Raw genomic sequence first — 14,897 nt, 5'->3', positions numbered from 1 at the left:
CAGCTCCAGCCCTCTCCTCCCCACAATCATCTGACAACTGTCTTGTTTCAGACTCTCAAAAGCTTCCGACTGGCCTAGCTTGTCTGTTTAAGCCAAGTCTCATAAGTCATTAACTACCCCAGGGGCAGGTATCCTGGTCTGACCTAGTAGTCATAGCTGAAGCCATGTGATAAATACGGTGTCCCTCTTCAGAGGCTGTGGGTGGGACAGGCAACAAAGGATGTCATGCACAAGGAGTGAGGAAAAGACCACACATGTACCAAGCTCCTGCTATGAGCCAAAACCCATGCTGGGTGACCTGTGTTATGTCATTCAATGGCCTATGAGATAGCTTTCATCCTATTTTACAAACGAAGAAACTGAGGTTAAGAGAAGTTAAGCCACCGGCCCAGGGTCACTAAGGTAGAAGGGAGCTGAGCTAGAATTTAAACCAAGTTCTGCCTAACTCTGAAGTCAATGCTCTTCCCACCAGACCACTCTGCCAAGGAATGGGGTGATAGTTAGAACCAGTGAACTTAGTCTAAGAACACCACAGAGGTCAAACAGTCTTACAGCCCACCCTGCTTAAAGGTATTGGCTGTAACAGGCCTTCTTAACCTTTTTAGGGTCCCATAACTCTGAGGATCTGATAAAAGCCATGGAACATATCCATTCCATTTGACGTGTGCTTTTACAGGATTTGCAGACCTCCTAAGCCTCCACCTAAGAGTCTTTTCTCTATAGCACCCCTAGGCAGGTGTTGATTATTCACTCCCTACTTGAAAGCCTCGAAGGAGAGAGTGTTCATTACTTTATGTGGCAGCCCATTTATTTATTTATCCAACAATAAAAAGGTCCATGTAACTTTCCCTCCTTTACTTCTTCTTGTGCCCTATGGAGAGCTGCAGAACCAATCTCTCTCATACCCTGGCAGTCCTTCAATATCTGAAGACTGTGTCAGCTGAGGCCAGAAGCCTGTCATTTTTTAGACTCTTGTCCCATGCCAGTCCCTCTTGCCACTAAAAAACACAAACTTTGCCAAAGTCTGGCTCACAAAAAACCCAGAACAGTATAGGGGGCTGCTAGTGTCATCCAGCCAACAGTCTCTTTATTTAGGGGATTCTGATTTCATATGGCCAGAACACCAGATTGCTTTGAATTCAACCTACAATTATATTGGCTCCTGGAACAACCATGTGATTATGTGCCTCATAAAAAACCCACGGTCCAATGAGACTCGCAGATCTATATCACTAACCCTACCTTGCCCTTTCCTAAACTATCCTGAGTAACACTGTCGTCTCAATCTGTTCTTCAAACACAGGGTTTCTGTGCTGCTGCCATGACACAACAGATTGTTTATCTCACCAAAGGAAGTCAAACCTTTCTCAGATTCTCCCTTCTGGCCTTACATAGTTTTTCTTTTGGATGAAAAAAGGGGAAGAGATGTGAAGCAGAAAAGGATTTTTGAGGTTTTCAAGTTGACATTCCACCATTAAATTAATGCTAACAAAAGCTTGATTTCACTAATCCTGAGAGGAACTTGATCTCCAGATGCACTGGGCTTGCTGGTTCGATGACTGCACCATGAACAAGGCCTACTTCCACAGCCCAGAGTTGAGTGTTTTTCCTTTTTAAAAGACTCTCAAGTTGCAAAGAGCATATATCGCTTTTTGAGCAAACCCAAAATAAATTTGGTAAGCAGCTTTGCTCAAGTGAAGGCTAACTGAATTAAATAGAACAGTTCCCTTTCATAACCATAAAAGAAGAAGAAGGATGAGGAGGAGGAAGGCGGGGGGATGCATTTGTTCCCCCTCACCTCCCCGAAGCTTAATGCTGAGCTGCTCAAGGGCTTAGTTCTCAGACCTGGATTCTCTTCTCCCTGCACTTACTCCCAAGAGGATCTTGTCCAAGTTCATGACTTTAAATACTTAAATACTATCTATAATCTTGCAAATGTTTATGTCTAGTCTGGACCTCTCCCCCAAACCCCAAAGTCATATATCCAACTGCTGTTTCAATACCTCTTCTTTGGTGTATCATAGACTTCTCCAGCTTACCCCATCCAGCCCCCACTACCTGCTCTCCCCTCAGCCTTTTCCATCTCAGTAAATGGCAAGTCCATCCTTCAAGTTGCTGAAGCTCAAAACAGGAATCATTCATGATTCCCCACTTGCTGCTCCCCACACACCCCACAATGAGTCCATCAGAAAATTATCTTGGCTCTACCTTCAACATACATCCAGAATCTGAGCACTTCTTACTACTTTTACCACTACCACCCTGGTCTAGGTGGTGATGACTTCTTGCTGTGGCATCAATGCAGCTGACTCCTAACTGCTCTCCTGCCCCCCCACAAAGCAAGCAGAGTGATTCTTTTTTTTTAATTTTTATTTTAATTCAATTAATTAACATATAATGTGTTATTGGTTTCAGAGGTACAGGTCAGTGATTCATCAGTCTTATATAATACCCAGTGCTCATTACATCACATGCCTTCTTTAATGTCTATCACCCAGTTACCCCATCCCCTCCACCCGCTCCCCTCCAGCAACCCTTGGTTTGTTTCCTATGATTAAGAGTCTCTTATGGTTTGTCTCCCTCTCTGGTTTCGTCTTGTTTTATTTTTTTCCCTCTTCTGCTATGATCTTCTGTTTTATTTCTTAAATTCCACATATCAGTGAGATCATATGGTAATTGTCTTTCTCTGATTGACTTATTTCACTTAGCATATGAAACCCTCTAGCTTCATCCACATCGCTGCAAATGGCAAGATTTCATTTTTGATGGCTGCGTAATATTCCATTGTGTGTGTGTGTGTGTGTGTGTGTGTGTGTGTGTGTGTATACCATTTTTTTAAATTTTATTATATTATGTTATGTTAGTCGTCATTCATTACATCATTAGTTTTTGATGTAGTGTTCCATGATTCATTCTTTGCATATAACACCCAGTGCTCCATGCAATACATGCCCTCTTTAATACCCATCACCAGGCTAACCCATCCCCCCATCCCCCTCCCCTCTAAAACCTCAGTTTGTTTCTCAGAGTCCATAGTGTCTCATGGTTTGTCTCCCCCCTCCAATTTCCCCTCTTTCATTTTTCCCTTTCTACTATCTTCTTTTTTTAAAAAACATATACTGTATTATTTGTTTCAGAGGTACAGGTCTGTGATTCATTAGTCTTACAAAATTCACAGCGCTCACCATAGCATACACCCTCCCCAAAGTCCATCACCCAGCCACCCCATCCCTCCCACCCCCACCACTCCAGCAACCCTCAGTTTGTTTCCTGAGATTAAGAGTCTCTTATGGTTTGTCTCTCTCTCTGGTTTCATCTTGCTTCATTTTTTCCTCCCTTCCCCTGTGGTCCTCTGTCTTGTTTCTCATATACCATATCTTCTTTATCCATTCATCTGTTGATGGACATCTGGGCTCTTTCTGTAGTTTGGCTATTGTGCTGCTATAAACATTGGGGAGCAGGTGCCCCTTTGGATCACTACATTTGTATCTTTGGGGTAAATACCCAGTAGTGCAATTGCTCGGTCATAGGGTAGCTCTTATTTTCAACTTTTTGAGGAACCTCCATACTGTTTTCCAGAGTGGCTGCACCAGCTTGCATTCCCACCAACAGTGTAGGAGGGTTCCCCTTTGTCCACATCCTCACCAACATCTGTCATTTCCTGACTTGTTAATTTTAGCCATTCTGACTGGTGTGAGGTGGTATCTCATTGTGGTTTTGATTTGTATTTCTCTGATGTCAAGTAATGTTGAGCATTTTTCATGTGTCTATTAGCCATTTGGATGTCTTCTTTGGAGAAATGTCTGTAGGCAGAGTGATTCTTTTCAATTATAAGTTTGATCACATCTTTTAAGACTTACTTTGTAACAGGTACCATACACAGCAATTTCTATACATCACTCATTCTCAAAAAAATACTCTCCAAAAATGTCCAGTCTGCATTTTCCAGTAAGAGAACAAAGCCTAGAGAGATAGAGTACCTTGTCCCTAATCATGCAGCTGCTCTATGAAAGAGCTGGACCTGGGACTCCTGGGTGGCTCAGTCAGTTAAGTGTCTGCCTTTGGCTCAGGTCATGATCCTAGGTCCTGGGATCAAGTCCCACATTAGACTCTTTGCTCAGTGGAAAGCCTGCTTCTCTTTCTGTCTCCCATTCCTTCTGGTTGTGCTTTCTCTCTCTCTCCCTCTGACAAATAAATAGATAAAATCTTTAAAAAAAAAAAAGAAAAGAAAAGAAAAAAGAAAGAGCTGGACCTGGCATTTCAAGGCCATGCTCTTTCCTTCAATCCAGTTGCTGAAGAAGAATTCCATTCTCAGAGCGCCTGGGTGGCTCAGTCAGTTAAGCATCCAACTCCTGATTTCTGTTCAGGTCATGATCCTTGGGTCATCCCATTGAGCCCTGCATCAGGCTCTGCACTCAGCAAGGAGTCTGCTTGAGATCCTCTCCCTCTGCCCCTCCCCCCACTCTCACTCTCTCTAAAATAAATAAGTAAATAAAAAAAAAGAGGGGCGCCTGGGTGGCTCGGTCAGTTAAGCATCTGCCTTCGGTTCAGGTCATGTTCCCAGGGTCCTGGGACCAAGCCCCATGTTGGGCTCCCTGCTCAGCATGGGAGTCTGCTTCTCCCTCTTCCTCTCCCTCTACCCCTGTTCATGTACGCTCTCTCTCGCTCACTCTCTCAAATAAATAAAATCTTTTTTTTAAAAAAAGAATTCCCTTCTCCCCCACCTCTAAGAAATCCCTTTCTCAAAGCTGCCTGATCAAGTCAATGCCATCTAAAGTCAAGTTCATAAAAAGAGATTTTAACAAAAGCAAATAGGTAAGGATGGGAGAAAAGCAGAAATAACACCTATCTTCTTGATAGCAGCTTACTTGCTCAATTTATTCCATTCAATAAGTGAATTCATCCAATTTATGAGTTGATACGTCAGAAAAAGATCTTTCAATCATCCTGGGACCACATGAGGATAATACCAACCAGGGCCATATTTCCTCTTCTTCCCTTCCTTGGGATTCTGGGCCCTATACTATCATTTATTTATTTTTCACAGCATTCTGGGTTCAGTGTTCCACAGCCTCAGTACCTCTTTTATTTCAACAATGACAAAAATTGCACAAACAAATATCTGAGCACATCCTCCAAACATGGAGAAATGTCCATGCTTCAGAATTCACAAATGCCCCATCCAATCCATTTGTTTTTGTACACTTGAACTTTCACATTTAAAATAAACCATGTACTAGACAAAAGAATTCACTTTGGATCTGAGCCCTTCCTTTGTGTTCTTCCTTCCTTTTTCTGGATTAAAAACCAAAGACATCTTCTTAAAGCATCTAAGCCTGTTTTGGATTCTCCAAAAGCTAGTTTTGAGCGATGTTAGGGACTTCCTTCATCTTTCTTGTGTAGGAATGTTGTCTGCTTTTTTTTTTTTTTTTTTTTTTTGCTTTTTTTAAATAAATGTGAAAACATTCTGGGAATGGAAAACTGCAAGGCAGGCCCCTGGTGGTGGATGTACAGACCCTGGGTGATGGGTTCCCCCAAAGCAGCAAGGGCCTCAGTGGAATGGGTAACCCTCTAGAATGCACACAGCCTTTGGCAGCTAAGTTGTCATCCCCTGCCCCACAAGTAACCTGCTTGTGCTTTGAATGTGGTTGTAAAATGTTAGGGATTATGGTGAGATTAAAATGTGTTGTGAACCAGAATGGCCCTGAGAAAAGATAGTATCTAATATTAAAAGACACAGCTTGGACTACCAGAGGTGAAGAAGTGGAAGGCACCAAAGCACAGAATCAGACTCAATGCCAGCTTATGACCAACTTTAAAATCCCAAAGAACTCAGAGAAAAACAGGATAGGATCTCAGGGATACAGCCAAAGGTACCTACCAAGAAGGGAGAGAGTGGGAATCTATAGGGTCAGTGGAGGAGAACAGGCAGGGAAATGTTTTATTCTTCCAGAAGTCTGAAGACCCACCACAGTCCTTAAGGAAGATGGCACATGCCACACAGCAGGGACCCAAAGCCACAGCTTAATATTAATTTATTTATTCATTCACTCAATAAACATGTGTATTTTCTACTTCCCCTAACTAGTCTATTTGTCTCTACTCTTGCCTCTATCCCCAACCCCCCCATAGCAGCCAGAGAGATACTTACAAAGTGCTGTTCTGTTGTTTACACCCTCTGGCAGAGGGAGACCAGATACCAGTGACTGAAAGGATTCTACTCCTTGCATCAAGAAACCTCCGTGAGCCCTGAAAGGCAGCCCTCCTCCTTCCTACTTACAAGATCCACTGCTGACCTTGGACCCTCACATACCTTCTCTAGTTGTACTAATATCAAATCCCATCACAAAAGCCTGAGTGATGCTGCCTTTCATTTTCATTTTATTTTGTATTGAAATATTTTTTTAATTCTTGGGGTTCAATCTTATTCTTTGGGTTTTTAGAAGAGGAAAAAGGAGAGTGGGGTAGAATGCCTCTATCTACCCCCATTTACCCCTTTATTCTTCCTCCAGACCTTCTCATTGAGGCCGCCATATAACATCTACATGTAACGGAGTGGCTGCTAATGTAGGCTTCAAAAAAAAATAATAAAATCTCTGCTATGTTTAGAAGTGGGAGTAGCAAATCTCACTGGAATAGGTGGCACTTACTATGAGAAAAAAAATCAACTAGTGACTTCCCCTAATAAATATAAGGCAAATAGTCACTCATACACAGGAAAGAGATGTAACAGAAACTCCTGAGCCTGATAAAGACTACCTCTCCCAAATGTCTGTGGTATGCCAAATTGTCTACTGGGGTAAATCTGCATAGGAGGCAAGGGCATTGACCTCTGACCCATTCCTTTTGCAGGGACATTATTATTAGAATATCACTGATGTATTTGGAGAGCTCCTATTGGAATCTGCAATCATGAAGGGACAAAAGTGCCCCAGAGGAGAATATACCATGAGGGTCTGGGCTGGTAATCCAGCTTTTAATAAGAGCCCAACTGTTCATGGAGGAATATACATTCATGGTAGAGCATGTAGTGAAGCTAGAGGTCCCTCTCAACTAAGCTACCCTGGCATGGTGGCATGCTTTGTGTATAATGCCTGAGTTGAATGAATGAACTAAAACAGCTATAACTATAGAACCTAATATGAGGCTCTCCTGTGACCCAGGTGTGTATATCAGCCAGATAAAGAAGATTATGCTATAGTCACAAACAACTCCAAAATCTTGGTGGCTTACAATAGTAAATAGTCTTAATCATATTACATGCTGGCTATGGTTTGACCATAGCTCTGTTCCACGAACTCTTCACTCCAGGCCTCAGACTGAGGGAGTAATTCCTACATGGGACAGTGCCATTTTTGTGACAGAGGAAAAGACAGACTGTGATGGATTTTAAAGCTTCTGATTAGAGAGCAGAGGCTGCTGGGAAGATGGCAGAGTAGGAGGACCCTGGGCTCACTTTTTGCCATGTGGCCACCTAGAGAACACCACAACGGCATAAATAACCCAGAAAGCAACCTGAAGACTGACAGAACAGGCTCTCCACAGCCGGATGTAGACAAGAGGCCACAGCGAAGCGGATCCACCCCCTCTGATCGCTCTTGGCAAGATCCCATCAAAGCAGTGCCACAAGCCTGGCAGTTTGCAAGCAGCCCAGACAAGGGCCAACACTACTCCAAAGTGAGTTCTGCTCCAGGGAGAGGGGAAGATAACCACACACCAGTCTGACTGTGACCCTAGCAGTGGGCTGGGGACAGGCAGCTGTTCTGACTGCAGGCCCTACCCACCAACAAAAACTTCTCAGGAGACAACACAGGGAAAGTGTCCTGCAGTTTGGTGCTACTTCATCTCTGGTAAACACCTGGTCTGACTCAACTCAAGCCAAGGTGGCCCTGGACCAGCCCACTAACACCACAGGGACCAGACTCTGCCTACAACAGGCAGAGAGCCATATCACAGACTGGACTGAAGGCAAACAGAGCTCCACCACAACTGTAGGACACCCCTGTAGCAACGCACATAGAAGATACCCCTGAAGCACCATTTTCTGATGAAAAGGAGACATTGCACTGCGGGGCACTATAGGACCACTTCTTTATAAAGCCACTACTTTCAAGTGTGGGAGACATAGCTGACTTTCCTAACACATAGAAACAGACACAGCAATAGACAAAATGAAGAGACAGAGGAATATGTCCCAAATGAAAAAGTGGAACAAAATCATGGCAAGAAACCTAAACAAAATGGAGATAAATAATATGTCTGATAGCGAATTTTAAAGTAACGTTCATAAAGATACTCGCTAGAATTGAGAAAGGAGTGCAGGACCTCCATGACACCCTCCACCAAGAGATAGGAGACCTAAAAAAGATCCAACTAGAGATATTGAACTCACTAAATGAAAATAAAAATAGACCACCTGGAATAAATAACAAACAAAAGGAAGTAAAAGAACAGATCAGCAACCTGGAGGACAGAGTAAAGGAAAGTAATCCAGCTGAGCAGATGAGGGGAAAAATATACTCAAAATGAGAATAGACCCAGGGAACTCAGTGACACTGTCAAGCGTAACAGTCACATGATGGGGATGCCAGAAGGAGAAGAGCAAAAAAAGGGGGCAGAAGATTTATCTGAAGAAATAATAGCTGAAAACTTCCTGAATCTGGGAAAGGAAAGAGAAATCCAGATCCCAGAGGCACAGAGAGCCCCCAGTAAAACCAACCCAAAGAGGTCTGCACCAAGACACAAAGTAAATAAGATGGCCAAAAGTAGTGATAGGGAATTTTAAAAGCAGCAAAAGAAAGGAAAGCAGTTACATACAAGGGAAACCCCATAAGGCTATCAGTGGGTTTTTTGGCAGAAACTTTGCAGGCCAAAAGGGAGCAGCATGATAAATTCCAAGTGCTAAATGGAAAAAATCTACAGCCAGGAATACTCTATCCAGCAAGGTTTTCATTCAGAATAGAAGGAGAGATAGAGTTGCCCAGAAAAACAGAAGTTAAAAGCAAAACCAGCCATGTCCCCGTCACACATGATGCCATCAGCCTGTGGATCACAAATTCACAGTCCAGCCGCCCTCCTGCCCGAGTCAGCATGCACAGCCTGCCACCTGCTCAATGCCAAGTCAACACGCCTTCACCTCAGATTGACAAGGGCTCAAAGTGACACTCTTCCCCTCAAATTCCAGCCCCTGTGCTCAAGTTTGTGCACAAAAGTGGGCATAATTATAACAGCAGAATGAAGCAGCCCAAATAGTGACACTAATTCTGTGAAATATATAATGGATAAAAGGAGTGTGCTAGATTGAGAACATCTCCAACAAGCATATCAAAGAACAATACATACAGCATGATTCTGATTAGTAAAAGAAAAAACCCAGGAAAAATAAAACAAGACGAAATCAGAGAGGGAGACAAACCATAAGAGACTCTTTTTTTTTTTTTTTTTAAAGAGCCTCTTAATCCTAGAAAACAAACTGAGGGTAGCTGGAGGAGAGGGGGTTGGGGGTTGGAGTAACTGGGTGATGGGCATTAAGGAGGGCACTGGATGGAATGAGCACTGGTATATAAGATTGATGAATCACTGGACTCTACCTCTGAAACTAATAATACACTGTATGTTAATTAATTTAATTTAAATTTTTAAGAAAAGAAATCCCTCCCAAAAAACTTCTGATTAGAAGTAGCACATGTTACTTCCACCTCATTGGCCAAAGCAAGTCATCGGGCCAAGCTGGACAGCAGTGGAGTGAAAAATACAATCCATTTGCAAGAAGGGCCTAGTAAGGACAATCTACTACAAAGAGTTTAGACCAAAGAGGGCAATATCATGGCGATGATCCACAACTACATGGGACCTGTTTTCAACTATGACACCATATCATGGCAACAGAAACAGTGACAACAACATCATCATGGACCAATGAGATTCTAGAGTTCTTTCTCTGGCTAGCATTTGGCTGTGGGACTGACTGTCCCTTTGGACTGAATGAGCCACTGAGGTTATTAGAAAATTCAAGGGAATGGATATCTCAAGTGGAAAATATTGGACATCCTGCTAAGAGATAGGTACGTGGGTGCTTGGAAAATTTAAGGGAGGTGATTTTAGTTGTACTCCAAGTTGTGGAGGCAGTTCATACTGATTATAAACTAAATCAAGAAGGTAGTCTATGGTTATGACAATATAGAGTCAATCAATGGTGACTATGCTAGACAGCACTGGTAAACACTTCATATGAATTACTTTAATCCACACAAGAATTTTTAAGTAGGTAGTATTATTACCCCTCTTATTACAGAAACTAAGACTTTGAAAGGTGAAGTATCCTTTCTAAGGATACACAGCTAGCAGGTAGCCAAGTTCTGATTCAAAACAAAACCTGTGTAACTCCAGAATTCTCCCTAAATAACAATATTCACTTGCCTCCCTCTGGGGCCCTTGATCTGATATCTGCCTCTTCAACCTCTTTTCCTCTTCTAATTTGACTCTATTTCCTATTTCATATCTTTGTCTGTTTTTCTCTTAGACATTTCCTCTGTTACTACAGTGCTAGGAGCCTGCCCAGTGAAGGACCCCCATTCTCTGCTTCCATATCCCAAAAGTCAAAAAATAAACCTGCCCAGGTCCAGCTCTAAAGGTCAAAGTTGCTCTGGAGTGTGCTGGATTTCATGCCCCTTCCTCATCTGCCAAGAATGGCCACCTCCCTGCCTCAAGTCCATCGCTCACTGGGAGCTTCCACCTCTGTTAGAGAAGAAGTGAGAGACCCTGCAACAAGTGCTCCAAACAAGGCCAACTTGTCCTAATTCACAAGAAGAGGTCTCCATTTCTAGAAGAAGCAAACCTTGTCGGTGAAGAACACAACTCAGGAGTTTTAAAACACTGAAAATACTCCAAGAGCCAGGTCCAGACTGTCCAAGCAGCCCCATACTTGGCATCGGGTGCCAGCAATCACCATTTCAACTGAACAAATGGCATCCTAACATTTAGCCTTAGAAGGGTAACCATGTGCTCTGAACCAAAAATTAGGAAGACACTTCACCAAGAGAGAGCTTTCTTTTCTGATTTGTGAATGTACTTAAAGGAAAAGTCTCCCAACGACCTATAATTCATATTACATGTGGTTTTCATTCAACAAAATCCCTTCTATAAATAAAAATAGAATTACATGAAATTGGAATTGTGGCCCCCTCCAATTAAGTTGTCAAAGCAGGCTTATATCTGGATGCCTTCTCCTAAAGTAGTGAATCTCAACATGTGATCACCTACTATGCTTGCTTTTAATTAGGCTTCTAGATTCTGCTCCAGGTTGGAGGTAGTAGAATGTAGACTTCTGTCATTTCTAATGAGCTCTCTAAGAAATTCCCACTGAAATTTGAGAACCACTGTTCTAACTAGTGAAAGGCAAAAAACAAAACAAAACAAAGAACCCCCCCCACACACACACACAAACCCAACCAATTCTAACAAACTCATGTGAAATGGAAGGTTTGGAATCCTCCAAATGCCTCTAACTTCTCTCAAAAAATAATCTATGCAAGTACTTGCAAAAGATTGCTAGTATGTTCTAAACAAGGAAACAATGAGAATAATTCCTCGAAACATAAGAATATTCTATTGCAAGAAGGAGATGGTTTGTCCTCAGTGCAGAAGAAGAATAGCTTTAGGGCAGAGATGTTCAGTTTTACCAGGTGTCCTCTCCAGCTGGGGGTTGTAAGAGCAGACTGAAGCTGGGGGAGGAGGTAGCAGCTAGCCACAATTCTGGACCTGGAAGCAGAGCCACAGGAGTGCTCTGTGCAGGAGGCACCCCATTTTGTTTATGCATCCACACATCTACATGTTTCAATGGACGCTCACCATACCTCATCATCAGGGGATGATTCTGCTTAATTTAAGCAGTCACAGATCCCATTCCCCTTTCCAGCTGTGGGTTTAGGCATCTGACCAAATCCAGCCAATTAGATGGGAAGGTAACTTCTACTGAGGGGCTTCTGGGAAAAGTGTACTCCCTAAAAAGGAAAAGATGTAGGAAGAGAACCACCCCTTCTTGTTCTGCACATTGTGGGGTCTGGCTATGATGGCTGGAACTGCAATAGCCATCTTGCTACCAGTCTGAGGCCAAGTTTGGGACAAAACCAAAAGGCAGAGCTGGGGTCCTGGAGCTTGGAGCCAACCTGTCTCTGGGCTTCTAATTTTGTGAGATAATAACTGTCTTTAACATTTAGGACACTTTGAATTAAGTTTCTATTAAATTGCACCAACAGTATCCTAATGGCTAGAGGGAACTTTTAAAAAACCCAACTCTGAGTTTGATACATGTGAAATCAGACAGAAAAATTTTTATTATTGTAAGAGTTGGCACTAGAATTCCTTCAAGGGTGAGAACTGCTTTGATGAGGATAACGTGGAAAATTGTTGGGGTAGAATGTGGAGTGTCAAAAATCTGAGTGTTAGCTGGAAAAGAAGGGTCAGATGGGGGACAGCTCTGCACAGTAAGGAGAAAGGATGGGCACCTGGGTGGCTTAGTCAGTTAAGCATCTGCCTTTGGCTCAGGTCATGATCTCAGGGTCCTGGGATTGAGCCGAGCCCCGTGTTGGGCTCCCTGCTCAGCAGGAAGTCTGCTTCTCCATCTCCCTTTGCCCTTCCCTGACCCCCTCTCGTCTTCTCTCCCTCACTTTCTCACATTCTTTCAAATAATAAATAAAATCTTCAAAAGAAAAAAAAGAGACTTCTGGATACTCCGGAGGAAGACATGACAGAAATAAGAGAAAGGAGCCAACAAGAAGGTTTTGGATATGCCCCCTCTCTCTCTGCTAGGTTCACAAATATTAATTGAATTGATCTCTTGTGGACAGCAGTGAAGGGCTGAATTGTGTCTGCAAGTTGAATCAGGATGGCTTACACAGTTGCAAGAGCCCAGAAGCAGAAGCACCAGAATTCACAGCAGACTTACTTTGGAATTCCCTGGACTGTGGAATTGAGGATTGGGAGCAATCTTTTCCAGAGTTCAAATACTAAGGAAGCCCCAGCTGACAACTGAGTTATAGAGACCCAGGAGAGCCTATGTGAGGAGAAGGCCAAAGGCTTAATCAAGACCTCTCTATATTGCAGCTTGTCAGTAAAACAGCAAAAATTCCAGACAGTGTGAAGAAAAAGAAAAAAAAGTAAAACCTGATCCAATGTCCAGCATTTGAGGAGTGGGGTATCCCTGCAAAGTGGAGTAGCTAAAGTTACTAAACAAGTATAGGGCCATTCCTGCAGAACCAGCAATGATTTAACTAGTAAACATGGGAGAGTATGAGCCCAGCTGCCTTGGGCTCTGGGAGAAGAGGTGGTGGTTGTTCTCTTGCTCTGCCCTGGCCTGGGCCACGTGCCTGGACCTTGCATCTGGGATGTAATAAGGGGTCTGCTGAGGTTGTCCAAACTTGCCCCCTAATCCCCATTCCTGCTATCTCATGGAAAGAGCAATGGAAAGTGAGAAGAGACTCAAGAAGCATTTCTAGGGATATCAGAAGACCCCTAAGAGCACAGAACCAGTACTTTCATTACATCTTTCTTACAACTGAAGGCTGAGTCTTGGAAAACATGAGAGGCTTTGAGGAAGAAGCTCTGGCTACAGGGATCAGGCCAGAGGGTGGAATTTGCAATTCTTGGACTCTAGTCCAAGGGCAAACATGGAATAAGGACAAATAAGGGCAAACATGAAAGACAAGCTTGCCCAGATACTTGCTTATCTGACCGAGTCCTGAGTATGGACCAGAATGGAGAAAGTGCCCAGTCAAAACATACAACAAGGCAGGATCCATAACAGAACTCTTGGCTTCAGGGCACCTGCCAAGAATTCCAGCTGTTGTGGACTTGGGCTTTCCTATCCTCATGCTCACCACCAACTTACTTTAGACCCATGCTATTGAAGGACATGAGACAATTGCTGCTTACTCCTTGGTCACCACCTATGCCAGTTAGAATGCTCTGTGTGTCACTTCCTCCAGCACCTGCCCAGATTGGGGTAGGAGGGGCAGTCCTGGTCCCCAGCCTCTCCTGCTCATCCTAGTCTAAGTAACCATTCATCCACTCCGTCTTTAACCTGTGAAACCCGCCCAACCATCTTTCTCCTGGACCATTGCAGCAGCCTCCAGCTTGCGCTGCCCCCCCCGCCCCGCCCACAACCTCTACCACATGAATCCATAGCTACAGAAAGCTACCTGATCAGTCTTCTTAAGATACAACTTGAATCAGGTCGTAGACTTGGTCTGAACATCCTCATCACTTATAGAACAAAAGCTAAGTCCCTTAGTAGGACATCTAGAATCCTACACAATCTAGGCACAACTTTCTAGTTTCATCTCCTATTCTACTCCCACATAAACCCTCCACCCCATGCTCAAGCCACACCTAAACACTTGTTCTCCCATAATACTCTACATGTTCTAACCTTCCTATCTTTTCTCAATCTGTTCTTTCCACTCTGAAGCCCTTCTCCCTCTCTGCATCCATTGAAATTCTAGCCATTCTTCAAAGCTCAAGACAAATACTACCTCCACCATGAAGCCTTTCTAGTTGGAAGTAAATCCTCATTTTTCTCTGCCTTTTAGCACTTATCATCTAAATAGCCATCCCTTGTATATATGAACCACATCTTCTTTATCCATTCATCTGTTGAAGGACATCTCGGCTCTTTCTACAGTTTGGCTATTGTGGACATTGCTCCTATGAACATTGGGGTGCATGTGCCCCTTCTTTTCGCTACATCTGTATCTTTGAGGTAAATACCTAGTAGTGCAATTGCTGGGTCGTAGGGTAGCTCTGGTTTTTTTTAGTTTTTTTTAAATTTTTATTGTTATGTTAATCACCATACATTATATCATTAGTTTTTGAGTAGTGTTCCATGATTCATTGTTTGT

General features: G+C 43.1%; 1 long non-coding RNA gene across 2 annotated transcripts in view; it reads left to right on the top strand.

The window, feature by feature from the left end:
• Nucleotides 1-14,897, top strand: part of LOC144379439 (uncharacterized) — a 209,929-nt gene that overhangs the window by 184,740 nt on the left and 10,292 nt on the right. Inside the window, exon 8 of one of the 2 annotated variants that reach the window (XR_013442430.1) lies at nt 10,523-14,136. The exons of the other annotated variant lie outside the window; for it this stretch is intronic. This is a non-coding gene — a long non-coding RNA (uncharacterized LOC144379439). Of the gene's footprint in view, nt 1-10,522; nt 14,137-14,897 lie in introns of those variants that run through there. 2 annotated transcript variants of the gene reach the window in all.

Source organism: Halichoerus grypus, chromosome 11 (assembly GCF_964656455.1).
Source record: "Halichoerus grypus chromosome 11, mHalGry1.hap1.1, whole genome shotgun sequence".
Taxonomy (NCBI): Eukaryota; Metazoa; Chordata; class Mammalia; order Carnivora; family Phocidae; genus Halichoerus; species Halichoerus grypus.
This window is presented reverse-complemented; position numbering and strand designations above follow the sequence as displayed.